The sequence below is a fragment of the Equus caballus genome, chromosome X (genome assembly GCF_041296265.1).
Source record: "Equus caballus isolate H_3958 breed thoroughbred chromosome X, TB-T2T, whole genome shotgun sequence".
In the NCBI taxonomy this organism is placed as follows: Eukaryota; Metazoa; Chordata; class Mammalia; order Perissodactyla; family Equidae; genus Equus; species Equus caballus.
In genome coordinates this window covers 108,001,527-108,024,962 of record NC_091715.1, presented here as the reverse complement: position 1 = coordinate 108,024,962, position 23,436 = coordinate 108,001,527, and the positions used below count along the sequence as shown (strand labels likewise).

General features: G+C 39.6%; 1 protein-coding gene across 2 annotated transcripts in view; it reads left to right on the top strand.

Annotated features, from left to right (window-relative positions):
- The window catches only part of ACSL4 (acyl-CoA synthetase long chain family member 4), a 151,046-nt gene that overhangs the window by 21,768 nt on the left and 105,842 nt on the right, over positions 1 to 23,436 (top strand). Inside the window, exon 2 of one of the 2 annotated variants that reach the window (XM_070256878.1) lies at positions 4,080 to 4,192. The gene's annotated coding sequence lies outside the window, so the exon portion shown is untranslated. The remainder of the gene's footprint in view (positions 1 to 4,079; positions 4,193 to 23,436) is intronic. The other variant, XM_070256881.1, reaches the window with a different exon arrangement.

Here is a 23,436-nt window from a genome sequence, read left to right as displayed (position 1 = left end):
TGTGGGATGCCACCTCAGCATGGCCCAATGAGCGGTGCCATGTCTGCGCCTAGGATCCGAACTGGCAAAACCCTGGGCCAATGAAGTGGAGTGTGCGAACTCAATCACTTGGCCACAGGCTGGCCCCACCCTATCTATTTTTTAAATTTATTGTTTTTCTTTTTAATTGTGGTAAAATAACACATAACAAATTTGCCATCTTAATCATTCTTAAGTGTGCAGTTCAGAAGTGTTGAGTATATTCATATTGTTTATGCAACGGATCTCCAGAACTTTTTCATCTCGCAAAACTGCAACTTTATGCTCATTAAACAGGCACTCCCCTTTTCCTCTTCCCCCCAGCTCCCGGCAACTACCAGTAGTTTATCCACTTTTGAATGGGGTTGGCCTCTGCTTATAACAGGCTCAATCTGGATATTAAAGGAAGACCACACTCTGTTTTTCTTTTTAATCCAAAATGATAGGTGGAAGTTTTGGTAGAGGTGGGGGACCAATTCTACCACTTCCATTGCAACAGGCAGGAATAACCTAAGTAACCCTGCCAGTGACCCCTAGTTTTAAAATTTGATGAACTCTCTGGGCAAAAATGAATGCTGTAGAAGTCCACTTCTTAATAAAAGATTTCCTTTGATCTTGAAGGTGCTATGATTTTTCTCTAAATTGTAAGAATTCAGCTAGTTATCAACATAGGTCTTTCCTCTCCTCTTTATGTAGTTGACATTTTCAGAATATAAATGCAATGAGAGAGGTTTTAAAGTGCTGAGCACATTTCAACAATATAAAATAACACCATTAAGTCCATTTGGTGATAGATAGGAACTTTACATAGCCTTTACATAGGTATTTCACAATTGAATTAAGATGAAAGGATAAATATCTAAATATCTCCCAGTTAGGACATGAAACGCCTTCAGCATTAAGCAAAGAAAAAAAATCCCAAGAAAACAGAGGGGAAGTTCACCTGCCTAGAGGGTTTGGCTTTTGAACCACTAATCCAGTGAGGGAAGCTCTCAATCACCTGCACGTTTTACAATCCTAGAATAACATGAGCAAATCCCTAGAGCCAAGAAAAGGCTTTAAGATGGGAACCGTCCAAAGATTTCACTTCCTCATACTTGCCCTGCAATGGTTTGAAAAAAATACCTTCGTCAGATATGTTAGCTTTGTTTTCTATCATTTTAAATTATATGGCTCGGATTTGCTTACCGTTCCAAGACTGCTTCTGATAGTAAACTCTCTCATATATAAATACTGCCTATATTAATTTTCTACTGGCACATGTGTGCTCCAACAGGCTCATTCTGACTTAATTTTCCAAAGCAAAGTCACAAATGCTCTCCAATGCCTATTGTTTCTTCACGCTGGGATATTTCGAAACATGAGGACTGCCTTCCATGGCCTACACTTTGAGACATGGGTGGCATCAGGACAGGGGTCGTTCAACAGAATGGGACTCACGAAGGTGAGGAATCAGATATTAAAAGCCAACACAGAGAATCGGTTAGAAGTCCAAGGAATTAGACAGGGTGCGAGGGCTGCAGTAGTTCTTAAAGAAGATGGGGAAGGATCTCAAATCCAGACAAACATGGTATTCAAAGAGCAATGACCATGAGTACCTCAGAACCTTCTTGTGTCTCAGCTTTGTTATCTATAAAATAAAGGACTCAGATTAGCTAATGTTATGTTTGAGTTGTTTGCCCCAAAAAGATATGTTGAAATCCTAACAAGCAGTATCGCAGAATGTGACCTTATATGGAAATAAGGTCGTTGCAGATGTAATTAGTTAATATGAGGTCATACTAGAGTAGGATGGACCCTTAATTCAATATGACTGGTGTCTTTATAAGAAGAAAAGAGAGACACCCAGGGAGAACTCCATGTGAAGATGGAGGCAGAGATTAGAGTTATGAAGCTGAAAACCAAGGAATATCTGGGGCTACCAGCAGCTGGAAGAGAAAAAAATCTCCCCCTAGGGGCTTTGGAGTGCGAGAGAATCAATTTCTGTTGTTTCCAACCATCCCAGTTTATGTTACTTTTTTACAGCAGCCTTAAGAAACTAACATGGTCAATAGCTAAGTTCTCTTTCTCCAGTAACACTTTTTGATTCTGATTTAGAAAAGCATTTCTGGAGGATATTGTAGCTTAATAGCACTAGACACATTTAATATCCACTGAAACACAGATGGATTTTCCAGGTAGCCTAACAAAATTTATGTTGATCATAACTTTTCAAAACTAATTTTGGAGAAAACCACATCTTGCCTAAAAGGTGACACTTTATTCAGATCCATGAGGAGAAAGCAATGTTTCCAGACTGACATGTTATGCTGCAAGAGAACATGCTTGTTCTAGGTCAATAAAATTAATGCTTTCTCAAAAGGCCTTAAGCAGGGGAAGAAAGGAATGTAAAAGTCTGTATGATGTCTCAGGTTGAAGTCAAAGAGGAAGCAAGAGAGGGAGGAGCCTAAATCTGCAGTCATGAAAAGAAAATTGGAGGAGCTAAGAGAACAGACTCCTTTTCATTTGAGTCATTAATCCCTTTATTAATTGAGTCACATAATCCCTCAAAAGACCAAATTCAGGACCCAGAATGAGGAGCATGGAATGTGTGCAGATATAAACAGGGAAAAAAAAGATAAGCAGCCATCTTTCTTTGCCTTGATTCATAATAGCAATTAATGACGATGACGATCAGGATGATAATTGTTGTGAGAAGCAATCTGCCATAATCCCTGAGTGTCCCCACATGCTGGTGCTGGCTATGCCAATAATGCAAAGCCCTGACTGCTCTTTACCTGGGCCATTTCTCAGAGTCATGTTTTCAGCACACAACCCTGAGGGATGAGGCAGTGTTTCTTTCTGGACAAAGAGCAGGCTTTCTTACTGCTTACTATAAGAGCTATGAATTCCCCAAGCTCAGTGTTCCTCAACAATGATGCAAGCCCACTATGCGCTCAGCACCTACCTGGCTTCCTGTGTGTCATCCCTGTGGGAATTGAGGGCAAAGGTAACCAATGCAAATATGCAGGTGCTCATGTTGCTTGCTGTGCTGTGAGTGAAACTCTTTAGCTCTGAACCATGTCTTCTGCCAGCATCCATGAACCTGTAGCAAGCTTATTTGTTAGCTTGTAAGTAGGGTAAAATCCTAGATCCTGACAATAATAAGATACGCTGTCCCCATCTACTGTGGTTACTAATAGTAGTAGATAATACTAATTTTATTTATTTATTTATTTATTTATTTATTTATTTATTGAGGAAGATTAGCCCTGAGCTAACTGCTGCCAGTCCTCCTCTTTTTGCTGAGGAAGACTGGCCCTGAGCTAACATCCGTGCCCATCTTCCTCTACTTTATATGTGGGATGCCTACCACAGCATAGCGTGCCAAGCAGTGCCATGTCGAAACCCGGGATCCGAACCAGTGAACCCCGGGCTGCCGAAGCGGAACGTGCGCACTTAACCACTGCGCCACTAGGTTGGCCCGATAATACTAATTAAAAAAAATAATAACAATACCACTTATCGAAGGTTTACACTATGCCAGGCACTACTTTATATACTTTACATAGATTGTCTCATGTCATACTCACAACAATCTTACTAAGAAGTCAAATGACTTACCCAAGGTCACATACTCTCAAGGTATCCTGACCATTATCATTACTGTTGTTTCTTCCTTGCTAACACCCTCCTTTATTTCTTATTTCTACCTTCTTATTGGAATTCCTTATTCCAATAAGGAATTGGATCGATCAAGAAGACTATCATGCAAAACTCACTCCCTTAGAAAGCTCTTTTGGATCTCACTTTCCTTCTTCTCAACTTAGTGGCTAATAGCCCAGACTCTGGAGCCAGTCTTCACTCACTAGTTGGATGACCTTGGGGCAAGTTATTTAATCTCCCTGTGTCTCAATTTCCTCATTTGTAAAATGAGGGATAATAACAGTACCTGCTGCATAGATTTGTTGTGAATCTCAAGTGGGTTAATATATGTACAGGGTTTACAGTAGTGCCAAATACATAGTAATATTTCAATTAAAATAGCCAGCTTTCTTCTCATTCTATTTTCTTTTCTGAAGGCAGAATATTCCTGAATCATCTTGTCTACCATATAAATTCCTGATTGATGGTGATCGTAGTAATCATCTTCACTGTCGTCAACATCTTCAATTGAGTGCATAGCATTTACAAGGTAGGTACTATGTTTGCATCAGAATAATATCCTGTTTCAATCAAAGAATCTATCCTATCAAAGACCCAACACTGCTACATGCAACAGGGAATGCAAAGCAAGTCGAAGGCATGTCCCTGGCCCTAAAGAACCTTACAACCTATCTGATGAAATGAAATTAGCACACATGAAATCATTAGAGGGGGATAGATAATGTTTGGTATGAGATTGCTAACATAAAATCATATAAGTACAATATGAATTTAGAGAAGAGTGACAAGAATGTGGCTAAAGCAGGCAAAGAAGTAAGAATCATACTGAGTCTTAAAGTGTGGGCAACATTTCCTCTGGTGGAGGGGGAAAAGGTGAAGACCTTACATTTAATACTTTCTAGTTTGTACAATGCTTTTCCATATATATAGACTCATCATATCCTTGTGGCAAGGCCTTAGGGTAAACAGGGAAGGCATTTTTATTCTAGCCCATAGGTGAATCCTGATGCACAGAGTGGTAAGTAACTTGCTCAAGGTCTAGAGTCAGTAAGTGGAAGCCACTTACAACTCCAGCTCCAGCAAAGCCTCTGCCTACGAGGAGCTTGTAGCCTTTTTTTTGGTGAGGAAGACTGGTGATGGGCTAACATTTGTTGCCAATCTTCCTCTTTTTGCTTGAGGAAGACTGGCCCTGAGCTAACATCTGTGCCAATCTTCCTCTATTTTGTATGTGGGAGACCACCACAGCATGGCTTGACGAGCAGTGTGTAGGTCCACGTCTGGAATCTGAACCTGCGAATGCCAGGCTGCCAAAGCAGAGCATGTGAACTTAACAACTACGCGACCAGGCCAGCCCAAGCTTATACCTTTTAATCATGACTCTCCTACACATATAAATTGAACACGTGTTAAAGATTTTATTTAAACTCATCATTAATGAGAAAACTGGTAAGATGCTACAACCAGTTTAAAGAAGTTGTCAAAGATGCACACATTTATATGGAGTAAAGAAACGTTGAAATGAATTTAAAAATAGATGGGAAACTGGCTTTTTCCATAGGGAGAGGGGATGGGAAGTCGACTGAACCTCCACTAAAAAGAATTTATTTGTATGTCTATGGACAAGAATTATTTTTTCATTGCTACCAGTTATCTACAACTTGCAGAGTTTTAAAATAGCTCAAAGAAATTGAAAGCCTGGAATTAGATAACCCGAAGAATCTGCTCTAAAAAATGCATAGGTTTTATTGGAGATACTCAGTAATCTTTTCCAATTATTACAAGTTTCCCTGTTCACCTGAGTTATGGACATAAACAGAATACAAATGAAGTAATAGCAAATAGCACAAGGCCACAGGATTAGAGGTGGGGGTTAGGGATACCTGGCACCATACCTTGGGCTCTCAAGCTGGTCTGGAGCTTTTTAGGTCCAGGAACCTAATCAAGGGTGAGAGAAGCCATTTTCTGTTAAGAAGAGTTCATTCAGAGAGGTCTGCTCTAAGCTAAGCCAATTTTGAGTTCAAGGGAGGCTTGAAGGTTGGGTTTCCAAGTTGCTTAGTGGCAGACAGTGGTGGGTGCATTCCAGGCTGGCCAATTTTATAGCACCCAGATTCAGAGATTCAGATCATCATTTAATTAAGTTTAAATCTAGCACAGCACATTTTTTTAAAAGAAACTAGTAATTAATTTTATGAGGTTAACATGGATACACTTTCCTTACTGCCAGGAACTAGGGGTACCAGGTGAGCAAGGAAGATGTTTTATTGATGTCCTAATGGGGAGCTTGCACAGACATGCACTTATGAAAGTTACATTCATATCCATATATGTGAATATATGGCTCATCTCTTAAAATGTAATTACGTACCTATACAAGGTGATACAAACATTAATATATAAACTTGGCCTTACGGGTAGGCAACCACCTACATGGTGTGATCTGAAGGATGATTTAAAAAGCCTCTCTACTCCCAGATGTCAGCCTAGTGATCTGCCTTAATTTATGACTTCCCCATCATTAATATTACTTCTTTGGAGAAAGAGTTAGCTCCAGAAGACACATCTTAAAATGCAACAGGATCTTTTAAAGAGGACTAATAAAAAAGTGGGATGAAAGGTCTAGAATGGGGGCCGGCCCCGTGGCCGAGTGGCTAAGTTCGCGTGCTCTGCTTTGGCGGCCCAGGGTTTCGCTGGTTTGGATCCTGGGCACAGACGTGGCACAGCTCATCAAGCCATGCTGAGGCAGCATCCCACATGCCACAGCTAGAAGGACCCACAACTAAAAATACACAACTATGTACCGGGGGTCTTTGGGGAGATAAAGGAAAAATAAAATCTTTAAAAAAATAAAAAAGTCTAGAATGCAGGCAGAGAAGGCAGGCCTAAGAAGAATGCCATGAAGGCAGCTCTGGAAAGGGCCACAGGAGGTGCCATGGGAGCTCTAGGCACCTAGAAGGAGGATTAGTGACAAGGAGGGCAGGAAAGGAAGACTGGAATCATTAGAAGACAAAACTGACCATATCACAGAGTTATGATGTCCCTGTAACAGTATACAATGATACAAACACATTAAGAATTACTCCATGAAAACAAAAGAATTACTCCATAGAAGAGTTTAATTTCAAAAAGTCAAGTCACATACTGTATGAGAGGCATCTAATTTTCTTAATGTTATTATGCTGATAAAAAGTATTTGCCTGAGAACTGATAGTCTTGGACAAAAGCTGCAAATCAGGTATTACCAGAAAACAAGAGTAGAAGTGGGGAATCTGGTCCATCTTTCAAGGTTAAGGACTTAAAATCAAATAGCCAGGAGGAATAGCAAGACCACCATCAGCATCTTGATCATCCTAGGGATCAAAGTAGTTGTTAAATACCCATTGGTACATTGAGCGGTAGCAAACGAGTAAGCACGTGCATGACCCTCCATCCTCATGGGATTTATAATGGTGTAGACAATTCCATGGCACAAGTACAGTAAACAAATTCAGAACTTGAAAAATTAATAACTTACATTAATTTATTAATTACATATTTTCACTGAGCGCAATTAAGAAGGTAAGTGCATTTGCCAGAGTTGAGCAAAGAAGCTTGAATAAGGAATTACTGTCACTTTCTCAAGACTTGACTGGTGGAGATAAGACTTTCAAGAGCTGTTTAAATGATGGGGAAAAATGAAGCTCATAGAACCGGATTGGGTACCTTTTAGTAGAATCTTCAAAGGTGGGAATTAAATGAATGGATAAATGACACATTAGGGGAACCTCCATTCCCTTAACCTCACATTTCCTTCAGGGAACGTACACTGGAGTGACACCCATGCTCTCTCTCCTTGACTCTCCCTTATGCCCTATGAAGTAAAGACTTACCTGAGTAATGAGTTTTTGAGAAGAAATTGAGAATGCTCTGCTCTGCCATTTCCAGGTCTTCTGTCTAAGGGTTTTATTGTGGTCTGCTCTTAGCTTGTGGGAGCCAGTGACTAGGTGGTTGAGGCTCCCTAATTCAGGGGTGGGGGAAGGTATTAGAAAGACAGTTGAGATCGCACAACTCAGTTATGTCCTCCAGTACAGTTTTGTAACTGACATTTTGATCTCCTATCTGACTCTAGTGTCTGTGTCTTAGTTACTTTCAAATTAGGAAGAGAAAAAGGAATGTTATTGATCTCCTAAAACCCAACAAAGCAACAGGTAAATTTATCAGAGAGTAGTGAAGAGGGTTGATAAGAAAGACAGACAGAAAACTCTCGCTAACCTCATAAAGAAGCCAAACTTCACTATCTTTCATTTTCCTTTCTACAATGGTCATCACAAAGATATGCTATTCAGCCCAGTGCTTCTGAAACTATCTATAATGAGGGGCCTGGCCCCAGGGCTGAGTGGTTAAGTTCAGCGCTCTGCTTCCGTGGCCCAGGGTTTCGCCAGTTCGCTTCCTGGGCGCTGACCTAGCACCACTCATCAAGCTATGCTGAGGTGGCATCCTACATACCACAACTAGAAGGACCCACAACTAAAAATATACAGCTATGTACCAGGGAGCTTTGGGGAGAAGAAGGAAAAATAAAATCTTTTTTTAAAAAAAACTATAGTGAAAAACCAGTGTTCCTTTCTTTCTTTTATTTAAAATTCCAATTCATCATGGAATGACGCTTTTAAAAAATACAGTAAGAGTGAATTACTATAAAATTATATTAAATAAAAACCAAAGACATACAAGATACAAGCCCCAATTTTTTAATAATTATGTTCAACAGACATAAAAAAATACTCTGTTACATTGCTATAAATATTTGTAAAAGCTAACTCTTAATTTCTGACTCATCTTATCACAGATCAGTAGCAAACAGTTTACGGACCAACACTGGTCTGCAGCCCACACTTTTTGGTAGCACTGATCCCTTCCCCTCAGTTCACAGAATCCTCATCCCCCTACGAAAATGAGACACAGAGTAGTACAGTGGTTAAGAGCACATGGTCTGGTAAAAGACTTCCAATTCCCAGTGAATGAGCGGTGGAGTCAATGTTAGTACTGCCCTCATAGTGTTGGCATGAGGCTTAAATGGGAATTTGTGTAAAGCACTTGACGGTGCGGAGGCTCTTGCAAGTGTTGAATAAATGTTATTATCATTCTGCACCAATCTTCATGTTGGATGGTACGCTTCTGCGTAGTGTTTTGGAAGAGACCTTAATGGGTGTAAATAAACATCCCCACAATTCATTCTTTGAGTGGGTCAGATTGCATTATCTTCTAATAATTGGGGTAAGTGGGTCTTTGTGTTTTCTTTTGCCCAGAGGCTGACAATCTGTGCAAGTGAGTGAAGAGGCTTGAAGACTGGCTCTCAAGGCTGCCTTGGTTCATCCTTGAGATGCAAACGTGACCCTCTTGGATAAGTTCTGGATAAACAGTTTAGTCGAGATCATAGTTGTAAATAGCCAAAAATGGTCATAGTCAAAGGTCTTCAGTGGATCACTATGTATGTCTCTGGGAACATTCGCAATATTTGCTAGTGTTGCTTATTGTTGTCTTCGAAAATACTGCTTCTGTTTCCTAAAGAAAAGAAGACCTAGAAGGCATTCAAGGAACTAGAACAACTTGGAGTCGGGAGGGGTGAGTTGGGGGTGCCCTGGAGCCTGTAATGTACCTGACTGAGTTGAGTCAGGAAGCAAAGTGTGCCAAATGGCCTTGTAACAGGGTCACACAGAGATTTATACTTGTCAGAGAAGTGGCTGACTGTTCCCATCCCCCCGCCTTGGCATTTCCTATTCTGCAATTTTCTAGTGCCAGCTAAATCCACTTCATTATTAAAAGAGTAATAATAAAGCTACACCTTAATGGCCTAGAACATTAACTGATTGTTTCCCCATGTCAAACAAACAAACATGCTTTTCAGAAAGGCAGAGCTAAAGAAAGTCTGATTTGCTCTCACTGTTCCAGTCTGTTCAGTCAGTAGGGCCAAAACTGAGGTGGTTTGGGTCATGGGGCTGTTTAGAGCGTGCCTCTGGCTTCAACGGTCCAACAGTTTCCTGTTCTGTGGTGAACTGAACCGACTTTATTTTTTCCAATTTGGTCTGGTAAGGCTACAAGTTTCATGTTCCAAATTTACTTTGAGGCACTGCAAAGTTGATTCCTGTGTGGTTATAAAGGGAATACTATCTACTGAGACGTACAGACCGAAATTCTTAGATATTAAATTTGTTTTTTAACAGAAGGAATAGGCTCAATGACATTTCTTGGTGGGGAGGAGGATGGTGGTGTAAATTCAGGGCTTCAACAGGTGGTATGTATGTTACATTCATCTCTGAATTTAATGATTATGAGGCCCCATGAATTCTCACAGATGGCAGGGAAGAGGGCCTAAGGACTACCAGAATGAAAGGAGATTTGTTACACTAGTATATTAAAAAGAAAGCTGAATGATGAGTAAGATATTCCTGCCCAGAAACAAGGCCATCTGGCAGGTCCTTAGCAGAATTGAAAATGCAACAAAGAATATTAATTATCAAATTCCTGTTCAAAATTAAAAGCCCTTCTTGTTCCTCACCTAGGGAGTAAAAACGGTGCATATTTACTTGGAATATAAACTGCAACTGCCTGTCTCACAGTCCTCACATTTTTTGAGATGAGCAGGGAGGGTTGCCATTTTAGCAGTTGAAATAAAATCACTCTCCCGCTGCTCTCACGCTCTCGCTGGGTGGTTTGTCATGCATTCGCATTGAAATGAGCCACTTCCTGGTGGGGAGCCTCACCTGGGAAATCTTGCTCTCTAGCTACATATTCAAATTCAGTTAAGGAGACAATGAGAAATATTAGAAGAGTCATTTAAGGGGAAGTTAGTCTTTTGACAAGACAGAACCAGAGTGTCCCCCAGGAGGCCTCATGGTTCCTTGTGTCATTTTCTAAGCAGGCACAGTATGAAGCAGCCACTAGTGAATGAGAACACCTTGGTTCTGATCCAATGGAGTCCTTGGATAGCTCAGGCCACAGTGAGAGAATACTTGGCTAAAATATCCTTGCAATCTAGAGCTGCCAAGTACACTATAGAATCCACAGATGTTCCTATGGCGTTTAGCCCCCACCTACACCCCCAATTTCATATGCCATAGATGATTCACCTGACTGTGTTCCTCCCACCATTTCAGCAATTTTTTTCGGTTCATTCATTTATGCTTCATATGAAGTGGCATTTAGTTGTGTGGGAGTCTTCTTTGGTTAATATGTGACAATCCTCTAAAGACTTTCAAGTCTTTATTTCTTTGTTTTTGGCTGACTGAACCTTCTCAGAGAGGATGAGTGAATGGTTTTAATATTCCTCTCTCTCTTGCCTCTTTTTGGTCCAGACCTCCTGAAGTCCTTTGACAGGTGATCCAGACCTCCAACCAAATTCTTGAATAGTCACTCCTTTTCCAGGGTCTTCATGATTCTTGAACTGGCCTAAGTGTGGGGTGAACCCTCTAGATACAGTAACTAGTACAAAGCATTTCTAAACTTTGCTTGACTTCCAGAGAAATTCAAGGGCCTCTTAAGCCATTCTTGGATCCAAAGATTTGGGATGAATATACTTAGTGATCTAAAAATAGTTCTGCAGCAGCAAGTGTAGCCACCTTGCTATGGAGATGAAGAGAAGAAATATTTATTATACTTAACCCTTATATAATGCTTTATAGTTTTCAATGTGTTTTAACATTGTCTCATTAAATCCTCCCAACCTGTGAGGTGAAAGAGCAGATATTTCCATAAAGAAACCAAAGTAAGAAGGTTAGGTCACATCCTCAAATGTATTATTCCAAATTATCTCAATTGGAAAAGTAATTTTAGCACAAAAAGGGATTTATTTGTTCACATAACTGTGGTACCTGGCAGAATTGAAAGGAGAAAAAGTTGCCAGGAACCAGGATCTCAGAGATTGGAATAAGGACTCAACATTGACAGAACTTTCTCTCCACTCATCTTTATTTCTTCTTGTCTCTGCTTGGATTCATTTTGTAGATAGGCTCTCTTTACATGGTGGGAAAGATGGTAGGTAGTAGCCCCAATCATATACCCTTACAACTCATGGTCAAAGTGAGGACTACTTTTATTTCAGACAATTTTGGATATGGATTCCAATTTGCTTAGCCTAAGTCATGGGCCCTCTCCCTTGGACGAATCATTTTTTCCCGGGAGATGCAGAGTTATGGTTGGGCCAGTCCTGGATCATGTGCCTACTCTTGTAGTCATACAGGGGTGGGGGCGAGGGTGGATCCCTGTGATTAACAGCTTCATCAGGAAGACAAGGAATGGGGAGAGAGTTCTCTAAAAGGAAGGGGATGATGTTACTTGGCAAAGAAGAATGGGAAAGTGCGTGGGGTAGACAAAACCCACAACTCCTGCCCACTACAACAAAATTCTGAAAAATCCAGGTCACTCCAAAACACCACACTAGGAGAGAGTGAGGAGAAACAAACTGGTTGAACACACAGGAGAATGTTTAAGGAATTTCAGAAGGTTATTTTACAGCCCTTCGTCATTATTTTTGAGAAGTTATAAAGAAGAGATAGACCTAGAGATATGAAAAGTCTTTGTGCAACCCATAACTGAGAAAAGGAAACTTGTCCTGGGGCTGGCCTGGTGGCATAGTGGTTAAATTCATGCACACTGCTTCAGTGGTCTGGGGGTCGTGGGTTCAGATCCTGGGTGTGGACCTATACACCACACATTAAGCCAGGCTGTGGCAGCATCCCACATACAAAATAGAGGAAGATTGGCACAGATGTTAGCTCAGGGTCAATCTTCCTCAAGCAGAAAGAGGAAGATTGGCTACAGATGTTACCTCAGAGCCAATCTTCCTCACCAAAAAAAACACACAAAAAGGGAAATTTGTCTTGATAACAGTGATATTTGGAAAGTTAAGAGAGCAGGAGTTCTCAAATATTTGGGTCTGAAGAGCCCCTTATGCTCTTAAAAATTATAAGAGAATACCAAATATATTTTGTTTGTGTGATTTATAGCTATCTGCATTTATTAAATTAGAAATTAAAACTAAGAACAAAAATATTAGTTTATTAGGAAAATAATAATGAATAGTAATGAATTGCATGTTAACAAAAATAGCATTTTATGAAAAATAATTATAATATCTACTGCTTCATCAAGGACATTCTTAAGTGAAATGGCATTTCTTCCTCTTTACATGCATAGTGGTAAAAAATGAAATGACTGATAGTATGGTTTCATGCCTCTGCTTTGATCCATGCCAAGGCGCCAGCAATTTTACCCACCTCTGCTTTTTCACCATCAGCATAAATACCAACACTCTGAAAAAAGCAAGTAATATTTTAGTGTTATTATGAAAGTAACTTTGACCTCTCCAACCTCCTAAAGGGGTCCTGGGAATCCTCAAGCATCTGTGGACTACACTTTGAGAACCAGAAGTGCGGCAGTAGAGGAGATCATCAAATAATCCATTTACCCATCTAGACCAGCATCAACTACTGGATAGCCATCAGCCCAGCTCTATATAAAGCAAGTCATTCCAGGACATTTTAATTTCTTTCTTTGATAGAAAAATAGGCCAAGGAGTTAAGAGAATAACTACCATTGTAATAAAATCACTTTGAAACTGTTTAAAAGTCTTGTTACGTTTTCACAGTTATCAACACCAAAAAGCATTTGTTAAGCTTGCTATTCCCTAGAACAGATCCCAGTTTCTTCTAGGGCTTTGAAATGTAAGCTATAATACATTGACAGAGTTCACTACAGGAATAAATATATAGGAGAAGCAGGAAGCGAAAAAAAAAAGGAGCTCAGATTTAAACAATTGAATTCATATGTCAAATACTCAGATCTAGTTTATTTTCACAATCTTGCCCATGATACCATCCTCAATAGCAAGTCATAAAGACTTGCAATATGAACAGCACGAGGGGACCACATCTGTCCAGAAGCTCACACCCCAAAACAGAGACCATGAGTGGGTCCTTATTAACCTGGAAGTAACATGAAACGTGGCGTTTCACAGGCTCAGCCCTGAGGACGATACATCAAATCCACCCACGATTCCAGAAAGAAATAGAGTAATATACGTTGCGTGTAGCTTTAACCAGGTTTGATTAGATTGGGACTGCATCTTGGGAACAGGCCAGGTAATTTTAAAAACTATATTAGGCCACTGGACAGAGTTTCGGGGCATAGGATCTCAAGAGGCAGAGCTTTGTAATTATAGATTTATTTGTGTGTTTGTTTAATGTCTGCCTTTCTCATTCACCACAGTATCCACAGAGACTGATGTAGAGTAATGTTCAGTAAATATTTGCTGAATAAATAAATAATTGATTGGTACTATGCGGACCTGCATGGTCTGACCTCTCCTACCTTCCCAGCCCCATCTCCAATCATGCTCCACCCGGCTCCCTGGACTCAAATCAGAGCGACTTTATTTTCATCTCTTGAATGCACCATACTTTCTACAGTAAAAGAGCCTATGTTGTTCTCTTTGCTTGGAATGGTCTCCCACCCTATTCTCTAATTACTCCTCATCTGTCAGGTCTCAGCTCTGAGTTTTAGGTTTAGGTTCCTTAGGAAATCCTACCTTGAGCTCCACGGCTAGAGCAAACCTGCTCATATAAGCTTTGGCAGGACCTAGCACAGCTGTGGGTTTCCATTTGTTTGTGTGGTTCTTTGACTGATGTTGGTCCCTATCCCTACCTGACTAGCTTGTAAATTTCCTGAAGGCAGGGACGAGGCCTGTTTTCAATCACCATTATAGGTCACAGCACAGTCCCTGGGGCATGGTAAGTGCTTCACTGTTACGTGTTAAATGAAGGAGAGAATAAATGGAACACACTGTTCCCTTGGCACGTAGGGCATCCAATACCATTTAGGATAGGGAAAGGACATTGGAGGAGCCATTACTTATCTTCTGATTTCTTCAATTCTTCTCACTCTATTCTCCTCCCCAGTTTGTTTGCTTTCTGTGGTTACTCAGCTGAAGTGGCTGTTAGAACACTGATAGGCTAGGATGATCCTTTAGGGCAGGGGTAGGCAACTCATGAGCCAAAATCTGGCCCACAGCCTGTCTTTGTAAATAAAGTATTATTGGAACACAGCTATGCCCGTTCATTTACATATCGCCTATGAGGCTTCTGCCCCACAGCGACAGAGTTGAGTAATTGCAACATAAACAGTTTGTCCTGTGAAGCCTAAAATATCACCTATCTGGCCCTTTACAGAGAAAGTTTGCCAACCCCTTTTTTACAGAAATGTATGGGATTTTTGGAAGCCCTATATCTGAGTTTAACTTCCCATATCTTGCTGGATTTCCTAGTTACACACTTATAATGAGCACTGTATATGAAGGCTTGACACAAAAGGATATTGGGCAACATATAGTCTTTCCACACAATCTTCACAGAAGATGTTCTTTGATTTGTGTTTGACTTGATTTGCCAGACGTGCCTCTTACAGAGGCTGCAAATTTTGAGTTCCTTGCATAATAAGAGCTAACATTTATTGAGCACTTTCAATGAACCAGGCTCAGTTCTAAGCACCTCACATGGGATTATCTCATTTATTCCTTACCACAACGCTATGGTGCACAGATGATTGTTATTATTCCTGCTTTACAGGTGAAGACAGTAAGGCAGAGAGGTTACACAGCATGCCCATGTCACACAGCTTGTGGAAGTACCTGAGCAAGAATTTGATTTGGAGGACGCTGACTCCAGAGAGGACCTGTGCTCTGAACCACTCCGCCATCCTGCCCGTCTGAATCCTTTATTCCGAAAGAGCCACCCTGTTGCTGAATTCTAAATACAAAGACAGTTCATGTGCTGTTGTTTTCAAGTGGGACCACTTAGAGTTTAGAGATTTGGAGGTGAGATGTGGAGAGGTTTTCAAAATTCCAGTGCTTGGCAGAGTGCCAGATATGTAAAATTCAATCAATAAATCTCTTTATTGTTGGAGGTGAGATGATGTTGAAGAGGAAGAAGATGAAGACAAAGAATTCTCTAGGAATTTCACCTCATCCTAGGTCATTCCCAGTGAATGAACAAATATTTCCAGGTATTGGATTCACTGCTTAGGGATCTTGATACCTCTGAGCATATGAAAGGAAATAGAAATATCTCAGAAGTTCTTCCTTGTAAACAAAATGGAAGACAGAAGCAAGCAGTAATTAATTAACTATAATACTGAATCAATAAGCTATCCTCTATAAAGTTTAAAAATAATGAGAACACACTTCACGAAATGAAATGTGACTGTGAAATCTAACCTATTTCAATCAGTTTTCTGACATGACTTAATAGACTTCATCAAAATAGTTCTGTCATGACTACCACACAGTCAATACTTAGCTCTATTTTTTTTTCTATATCTTTATTGCTCTTATGGACTCTGGTTAGTTCAGTGATGTACTCTGATGGACTATATCCTCTCCTCTTATAAAGTGGTCATATGATCTCAGACACGGGACCATTTAAAGAACAGATGCTCAAATTCCAACAAAATTGAGATCCCCCCCCCCCCCACCAACAGATAGGCCATATTGTGCTTCAGTTTGCGCACAAAGCTTTGGTTTTGCCTTCTGTGATGATATCTGCACCTTTCGGGGTCAGCATCGGGAGCAATACGTTTTGGTGTCCTCTATTCTCTGGTTTGTGTTGCAATGAACTAGCATTGTTTCAATGCCAGTAGTCTGGTTGTATTCCAGGATTTCGTTATTGGGGAATCGATCCTGACAATTCATGCCAATAATAGCTTGTAGCTGACTCCAACACACTGAATTTGGTAAGGTAACAAGTTTCGGGAACAACTGGATGAGATGTCCAATTCTCACTAACAGGCCCATGCTGTTTTAGTGATGGGAAACTTATGAACTTGCTGGAATTTTCAAGGCAGCCAGATTTATTCAATAGTTGTCATAGGCCAGTTCTGTTGATGGCGTTAAGGGTTTCTGTTAGGTCAAAATACCATGTGCAATCTTGATGCTCCTCCCTACATTTTTGCAAAATCAGCCAGATGATCCCGCCCAACAGAGGCATCTTGCTGCTTAGCATCCCATTCTAATTCCCTGAGTTCATGGTTGTGAGGTGCTGTGTTAGGAAGGATTTTGCCAGCCAGAGGAGCAGTAGGAATCTGTTTTTTCACTCTTCCATTCGACAGCTGTTTCTTGTGTGCCTACAATGTGCCAGGCTATGTTCTTAAGCACTAAGGATACAGCAATGGAACAAACCAGACAAGAATCCCCTCCTCTCGGGGTGCTTACATTCTTGTTGAGGGGAAAACAAATATAAGATGTCAGGTGATTATAATTGCTACAAAGAATAACAAGCAAGAGAAGGGAAAGAGAGAGAGAAAGAGAGAGAGACGAGTGATAAGTGTTAGAGGTATATGCTACTTTGGGTAGGGTAGTTAGGGTGGTTAACTGGGGTAGTTAGAAAAGCCTCCACATCCACTGAGACCTGAATAAAATGAGGGATGTTAAAGGGAATTGCACTCTGAGCAGCAGCAATGCAAAGGCTTTGGGGCAAGACAGTGCTTGGGTTACTCAAGGAACAGCAAGGAGGCCTTCGCTAAAGGGCTAAGGGTGAGTGGGGGAAGGGCGAAGTGGTACAAAATGACGTCAAAGAGATAACAGGGAACTAGATAATGTAAGGTCTAGTGGGCGAAGTTAAGGCCTTTGAACTCATGATACAAACTAATCTTGGTTTGACATTTTTTGTTTTAGAGTTTCCATTTGTAAACTGGACCATTGATTAATATGGCAACATTTTATTTAGATATTTGTGGTGGTAGAAGCAGCTGGCATATATCATAATAGCTCAGAAGTCTTTATTTTCACAGCAGACATGATTTGGAAACAAGATAATTAGAACAGGAACTGATACATGTATAGCGTAACAAAGTCATGTCTTGTTCAAAACAGACTAGCTCTGGGTGGATGGCTTTCTTTTTGGCATGATAATGTCTGACATTTTCAAAGTGCTTTCAGATCTGTGATCTCATCAGGCTCTCATAACAACCCCAAGAGATAGTGGGGACAGGTGGTGTTACTGATATGGAAATGGAGCGGTTTGATATGGTTTACCCCAAGATCACGCAGCATATGAGTCAGTATCAGAGCTGGAGACTCCTGACTCTGAATACACCACCCCCTCATCGCTGGCTAAAAGAATTATTAAGTAACTTTTTGACTCAGAGGTCAGAATGTTGAATCGACCAAATTACTAGCTTCTAGCCCTTACCTCCTAGCTCCCAAGGGTATAAAAATATGCACTACAGAATTGAGTAACAAATGGGGGCGGGGCGAGACCTTGCTTTTTTTTTTTTTTTTTCTCTCTCTCTCTCTCAGAGCAGAATCATTGACTGGAAGCCTATACACTTTGAAAGCATAGCTCTACTCTCAGAGAATGGCTGGGCATGTAGGACCCCAACACCTTGAAGATCACAATACTATGGGGGCTATCCTTTTCCCACCCTGGAAGAAACCACTCTGGAAGAGTATAGCAGCTCTCTCTCAGTCCCACTCGTCTGCAGATAAGGCTCAATACTTACATAATACAAGTTAAACTTCTGCCATCATATTCTTAGTTTAACATTATACTTATTAGCATCTTCCTAATGATATGTGTTAAAATGTAAAAGTACCCCCTCATAAAAATGGCCCTTTTTTATGGCCTTTACCATCCCCTTCAACAAATGGAATGGTGATTTGAAGAGAGGAGAGTTATTTTTTGGACATTATTGAGTAATTGAATGACAATGCAAAAGAAAGAATTCAGGATTTCTGAATTCCAGAAGTGCAGAGAGAATGCATGTATTGTTGCAGTTACATTTTCACAAATGTTGACTTTTCCTGTGGCCCGTCCTCAGTTTTCTTCCATCTCTCTCTATACTCTCTCCCTGGGCAAGCTCACCACATCCACAGCTTGTTTACCACTTGCACGCAGATGAGCTCCCCAATTTATATTTCTAGCTCAGACTTCTCATCTGACCTTAAGATGGGTATATCCAAATGCCTACTGGAGCTCTCCTCTAGGATGTCCCAAAGCCCCCTCAGACTACACATTCTCTCCAAACTTGGTCCCCTTTCAGCCTTCCCTATCTCACTGGATTGCCCTACCATTCTATCCGGTTGTACGTAGGGATCTTTTGATACCTCCCTTTTCCTCCTTGACTCTGAAACCTGTTTGTTTTTTGTCAAATTTTTCTTATTTTGCTTCCTAAAAATTTCCAGAATCCATCCACTTCTTTCTATCTCCATTACCACCATCCTACCATCACCTCTTAAACTACTGCCATAGTTCCTAATCTATCCACATTTACTCTATTCATCCCTCCCTCCCTATCCTGCCCCCACCCCCTGGCAACCACTGACCTTTTTACTGTGCCCATAGTTTTGCCTTTTCCAGAATGTCATACAGTTGGAATCATACAGTAGGTAGGCTTTTCAGAGTGGCTTCTTTCACTTAGTAATATGCATTTGAGTTTCCTCCATATCTTTTCATGGCTTCATGGCTCATTTCTTTTTAGCATTGACTAATATTCCATTGTCTGGATGTACCACAGTTTATTTATCCATTCACCTACTGAAGGACATCTTCATTGCTTCCAGGTTTTCGCAATTATGAATAAATCTGCTATAAACATTCATGTGCAGGTTTTTGTGTAGACATAAGTTTTCAACTCATTTGGATAAATACCAAACAGTGCGAATGTTCGATCATATGTTGAGTATGTTTAGTTTTGTAAGAAACTGCCAAACTGTCTTCCAAAGTGTATCATTTTCATTTTGCATTCCCACCAGCAATGAATGAGATTTCCTGTTATTCCACATCCTCACCAGCATTTGACGTTGTCAGTGTTCTGGATTTTGGCCATTCTAATAGGTGTGTAGTGGTATCTTGTTGTTACTTTAATTTGCATTTCTCTAATGATATATAATGAGAACATCTTTTCATATGCTTATTTGCCATCCATATATCTTCTTTATTGAAGCGTTAGTTCACGTCTTTTGTCCGTTTTTTTTTAATCGAGTTGTTCATTTTCATATTGTGAATTTTAAGAGTTCTTTGTATGTTTTGAACAACAGTCTTTTATCAGATACATTTTTTGCAAATATTTTCTCCCAGTCTGTGGCTTGTCTTCTCATTCTCTTGACATTGTCTTTTACAGAAGTGAAGCTTTTAATTTTAATGAAGTCATCTTATCAATTATTTCTTTCCTGGATCTTGGCTTTGGTGGTGTATCTAAAGAATCATTGCCATACCTAAGGTCATCTAGGTTTTCTCCTATGTTATCTTGTAGGAGTTTTATAGTTTTGCATTTTACATTTAGGTCTATGATCCATTTTCAGTTAATTTTTGTGAATTGTGTAACTAGATTCATTGTTTTTGCATAATGATGTCCAACTGTTCCAGCACCATTTGTTAAAGAGATTATCTTTGCTCATTTGTATTGCCTTTGTGCCTTTGTCAAAGATAAGTTGACTGTATTTTTGTGGATCTGTTTCTTGGCTCTCTATTCTGTTCCATTCATCTATTTGTTTATTCTTTTGCCAATATCACAGTGTCTAGATAACTATAGCTTTAGAGTAAGTCTCGAGGGTGGGTAATGTCAGTCTTCCAACTTTGTTCCTCAATATTGTGTTTACTATTCTGGATCATTTGCCTTTCCTTATACACTTTAGAACCAGTTTGTTAATAGCCACAAAATAACTTGCTGAGATTTTGATTGAGATTGTAGTGAATCTATAGGTCAAGTTGGAAAGAACTGACATTTTGACAATATTGTCTTCCTATCCATGAACATGGAATAGTTTTCCATTTATTTAGGTCTTCCTTGATTTCTTTCATCAGCTTTTTATAGTTTTCCTCATATAGACCTTGTACCTATTTTATCAGCTTTAAACTTAATTTTTTATTTTTTTAGGTGCTAAGGTAAATGGTATTGTTTTTAATTACAACTTACACTTGTTCATTGTTGGTATATAGGAAAGTGATTGACTTTTGTATATTACCTGTATATTCTGCAACTGTGTTGTAATTGCTTATTAATTCCAGGAGGATTTTTTGTTGATTCTTTCAGATTTTCTACACAAACAATCATGTCATCTTCAAACAAGATGGTTTTATTTCATCTTTCCGAATCTGTATATATTTTGTTTCCTTTCTTGTCTTATTGTATTAGTTAGGACTTCCTGTATGAGATTGAGAAGGAGTGGTGAGAGTGGACATCCTTGCCTTCTTCCTGATTTTAGTGGGAAAACTTCTAGTTTCTCACCATTAAGTACAATGTTAACCATAGGCTTTTTGTAGATGTTCTTTATCAAGTAGTGGAAGTTCTCCTCTATTCCTAGTTTGCTGAGAGTTTTTACCACGAATAGGTGTTGGATTTTGTCATATGCTTCTTTTGCCTCTATTGATATGATCATGTTATTTTTCTTCTTTAGACTGTTAATATGATGGATTATATTAGTTGATTTTCAAGTGTCGAACTGGAATACCTGGAATAAATCCCACTTGGTCATAGTGTAGAATTCTTTTTATTCATTGTTGGATTTTTGCTAATATTTTGTTGAGGAATTTTACTTCTATGTTCCCAAGAGATATTGATCTGTAGTTTTCTTTTCTTGTAGTATCTTTGTCTGGTTTTGGTATTAAGGGTAATTCTGGCCTCATAGAATGAGTTGAGAAGTATTCCTTCTGTTTCTATCTTCTGAAAGATACTGTAGAGAATTGGTACAATGTCTTCATTAAATGTTTGGCAGAATCCACCAGTGAACCCATCTGGCCCAGGTGCTTATCATTTTAGAAGGTTATTAATTAATGATTCAATTTCTTTAATAGATCTGGGCGTATTCAGATTGTCTATTTCTTCTTGTGTAGATTTTGGCAGATTATGTCTCTCAAGGAATTGGTTCATTTTATCTAGATTATGAAATTTGTGGGCATAGTCTTCATAGTATTTCTTTATTATCCTTTTAATATCCATAGGATCTGTAATGATGTCTCCTATTTAATTTTTAATATTAGTAATTTGTGTCATCTTTCTTTTTTCTTAGTTAGCCTAGCAAGAGGCTTATTGATTTTACTGATCTTTTCAAAGAACCAACTTTTGGTTTTGGTGATTTTCTCTATTGATGTCCCGTTTTCAATTTCATTGATTTCTGCTCTAATTTTTATTGTTTTCTTCCTAATGTTTGCTTTGAGTTTATTTTGCTTTTTAGTTTTTGGAGGTTTCTACTGATACACCCACAAGTTCAGAGATTTTTTTCCTCAGTCTAGTCTACTAATAAGCCCATCAAAGGCATTCTTCATTTCTTTTAGTGTTTTTGATGATTAGCATTTCTTTTTTATTCTTTTTTAGAATTTCCATCTCTCTGCTTACATTATCCATCTGTTCTTGCAACTGTCTACTTTTTCATTAGAGCCCTTAGCATATTAATTATAGTTGTTTTAAATTCATGGTCTGATAATTGCAAAATCCCTGTCACATCTGAGTCTGGTTCTGATGCTTACTTTGTCTCTTCAAAGTGTAGCATACCTCATAATTTGTTGTTGAATGCGACACATGATGTACTAAATGAAAAGATCTCTGGTCAATAAACCTTTAGTGATATACTGGTAAGGTGTTGGGGGAGGTCAAGTGTTCTATGGTCTTATGGTTAGGTCTCAGTCTTTTAATGAGCCTGTGCCCCTGAGCTATACACATCACCAGTGTTTCTCAGTCTTCCTCCCTCACTTTAGGTAGAACAGGATGGCTGGAGGTGGCTGGAGTTGGGTATTTACCTTCCCCCATGTAGAAAGCTAGAGGGAGCTGAAATTGGAGTTTTCCTTTCCCCACATGTAAGGCTGGAGCAAGCTGAAATTGAGTATGCATTTCCTTTCCCCAAGGTTGGTTAGGCTCTGATAAACCCCAATAGGTTAGGCCATTCCTTGTTAGGAAGAACAGAATGCTCTGGCCTATTTCAAAATAGGTATGTTGCCAATTTCACCTTACTCATGTGGGACTCTCACTCACACTCAGAGGAGCTCCAAGGAGGGGTTCCATGGGTGGGCCTCGCACCCACAATCCATCCCTGCCAGAAGCCTGAGGGGATTTTCCTCTTTTCTTCATTGTGAGAACCAGGTAGAGCTCCAGGACGTAACACTCACAAAAATGCAGGGTCCCTACCTAGGAGATTTTAACTCATAGACTTGTCCACAATAAGCCTACAGTAATTCATTAATTACAGTTCGGGTTTTCCTACCCTAATACTGGTTCCTGTGGCTGTTTCTGCTTTGGGTTTCTGCTTAAGTAAGTTGTGACTCTGTATCTGATGGTCTGTTCAATTTTGAGGGCATAATTTTGCCCTGTGACCTCACTTTTTTGTGGATCTAAGAAGAGTTGTTGATTTTTCAGTTTGTTCAACTTTTTACTTTTTATTAGGATGGAATGGCGACTTCCAAGTCTACATGCTGGACAGGAAACCAGAAGTGCCTGTTGTGTTTTTAATGCGACCTTTCAATGTAGATGTTATCCCTGTGATGCATAAAGATTTTAAAAACAAAAGAAAGTAATATGATCTACGTTAAAGAGAGAATCGCTTACTGAAATATTGGCAGGCTAGAAAGATAGGCACTTCATTGTGTATTAACTGCACAATTGATCAAATAGCTATTATTCTGCCCAGGTAAATGTTAAGTTTTCTGTAAGAAAAGGACTTCAACCTCAATGGGTAGAGCAATAATGGTTCACTCTCAGAAGACAGGGACTACACCGCAAGCCATTCTTTTTTTAAAGATTTGGACCTGAGCTAAC